This window comes from Pollicipes pollicipes, unplaced genomic scaffold (assembly GCF_011947565.3).
Source record: "Pollicipes pollicipes isolate AB1234 unplaced genomic scaffold, Ppol_2.1 Scaffold_7261;HRSCAF=8764_pilon_pilon_pilon, whole genome shotgun sequence".
Taxonomy (NCBI): Eukaryota; Metazoa; Arthropoda; class Thecostraca; order Pollicipedomorpha; family Pollicipedidae; genus Pollicipes; species Pollicipes pollicipes.
This window is the reverse complement of record NW_023597054.1, coordinates 7,572,232-7,574,731: the sequence shown is the minus strand read 5'-3', so window position 1 is coordinate 7,574,731 and position 2,500 is coordinate 7,572,232. Positions and strand designations below refer to the sequence as shown.

Genomic DNA, 2,500 nt, shown 5'->3' with positions numbered 1-2,500 from the left:
CCCGGTATAGGGGCTCACCAGCGTCACATGCTCTGCTGCTGATCTCGGATATGCTGGATGTGTATTATGAGACGCGGCAGCGTGTTCCATCGCGGCTGGATACAGAACGACTACCCTTCCGTCAGATCAGCCCGCGCAAGAAGTTGATAACCTGAGTTAGCGCATCCTGTCTTTGTATTAGGTATCAGCCGTGTTCTACAGTCATAACGCCATCCAGATATAAGTTCACCTTACTGGAATCTCAGTTTCGAACGGGCTCGGGACTTCCTCGATCTGTGCGGAATTGCACAACTTGTAGGACAAGAATCGCTGCCATAAGAAACACGTTACCTACCGCTGCATCCTACTGTTTTTGATAAATAAGAGAATTGAAACGGCATCACTTGTCGTGTCATTGTGCAAATTGTTTTCCGATGACCTAATCTACAGCTGCTCCAGGCGAGCACTTATGGCTTCCAATATAACCGGCAGCACGTCTGGGACCAGCGCCAATACAGCATTTATTGTCGGCATCCGATTGGTTAGAAGGCCTCAATGCTTTTTGATAAGTTACGGCCAGCTGGCATTACATAGTGTCTAAAGAAGATGCAAGGAGCAACACATTCGGATCCAGCCTGTGATACTGCTTCTTCCAGTTAATTCCAAAGGGTCCGCTGAAACGATACGAAACGTCTTGAAAACAGGTAGCCACATGGTATAAAAAGCGTTCCGAGGCCCAAAAACGCCATGATGTCTCTCGTGGGGCATCAATAGAAAATCTCTGAAACCTTGCGTGGATCCCGGCAGACGTAACTTAAAAGCCTGGAGAAGGGACCTCCAAATCGAAAAACAAAAGAAAAAGAATGGCAATGCTCGGTCATGAATTCGAAAAAAAAAAACCGCCTCGGGCTATCTGGCACGGGATGCTTGTGAGCAAGATGTTTGCTAGCATATCATTTGCTTGAGACTTGGCGGCTTGCATTTTAGTCACATATAACCTGATATATCAAGTCTATTAATGCAGGTGAATAACAAAAATGGATGCACTGGATGCAGATTAGAACGGCCGAGTGTCTAGTTTTATATTGGATTAGAGCTTAGGTGGGGCGGAATTAGCCGGGTCTGGATTTGACGGAAAGTGTTTTATCTTGTAGTCATCCACTACACGTTGCTTAAACATAGCAGAAGCGAAGGCTCAAACACATTGGCAACCGAAGACCACAGTTCAGAAAAAAGTGTTTCCCCTCTAAAAGTTATTGGGCAATTTTTAGTAGATTGCGTCTCGCCTGGAGAGGTGAAACAGCCATTTGTGCGAGTTAAGAGCCCGAAAAGAGAGCAAAGTCCACCTACGCCATAACATATGTGTGCATCGTATTGTGGCGTCGCCCGGAGAGCACTAAAATGATGCATATCTTCTTCGGTACACTTCGTTGGGTAACCGTCTGAATATAAAGTTATGCGCTGGCGATCTCTGTTGCAACCCACTAGATTCAGCATATCCCCAAAAGAGCAAAAGCACACGCCTTATTTATCCTGAGGACAGTGTGAGAGCCGTTGAAGAGAGCAATAAGGCCCCAGTTCCATTATAGTTCATCCACCCACTGCAACGTCACCTATCAGAAGCCCCATTAAAAGGGCGCACCAATAGCTTTTTGAGTTAAGAAGTAGACGTTTATCGTGTAAGCACTCGCCGCTTCATCCGTCGTCGCCTTTTGCCCTGTCTTCTCTTCTCGTTGTACCGCAATAAACACGCGGTCTCGGCTTTAGCTGTGACCCTACGGAAAGCGCGTGCTTGGTAGCGCTGCATTCGCTACAACAGTGACCACTGGCTTTATTGTCGAACACAAAGCGCATGGCGGCGAGAGTTTGGCTGTTCAGTATTCTTGGAGGGCTGAGAGACCACTTTTGGTGAGATAATATTTTGTCCGTTCAAAAACAGCGAAACATTCTTTAAAAAGGCCCTCTCTCGTCGCGTCTCGTAACGTACCCCGGCAGTGTAGTCACGCAGTATAGTTCAGTCATGTGGTCAGTCCAGTGTACGCAGCACGCCAGTCCGGCCGTCTTTTATTACCATGAGTCCAACAATTGTGCCGGTCCAGCCGCCACATCAGTCCATCTAGTGCACTGGTCCGCCCGTCGCGTCCGCCCAGCCATCGCGCCAGTCCGCCCGTCGCGTCCGCCCAGCCATCGCGCCAGTCCGAACGTCGCGTCCGCCCAGCCATCGCGCCAGTCCGAACGTCGCGTCCACCCAGCCATCGCGCCAGGCCGCCCGTCGCTTCAGCCTAGCACAGCAAAGACGGCACGGCACCACGTCAGTCCAGGCCCGTCCGACGGCTGGAATGCAGGGTCACCAGAGGTGGGGTGCGCGTGCGACGCGAATAGGTTCGAATAAGCGGCGCAATCTGGTAGGGATTAGGAATCATTGAACCTGAATAGCATGTCGCATGAGAGGGTGCCGCCGGCCGGCCGTCGGGCGCCGCCAAGCCGACATCGATGCTCCGTGCCGACGTGCGGACGTTCT

The 2,500-nt window shown here is 50.6% G+C and overlaps 1 protein-coding gene across 1 annotated transcript in view; it reads right to left on the bottom strand.

Annotated features, from left to right (window-relative positions):
* Positions 1 to 2,500, bottom strand: part of LOC119111771 (polypyrimidine tract-binding protein 1) — a gene marked incomplete at its 3' end in the record, with an annotated part of 51,361 nt that overhangs the window by 6,532 nt on the left and 42,329 nt on the right.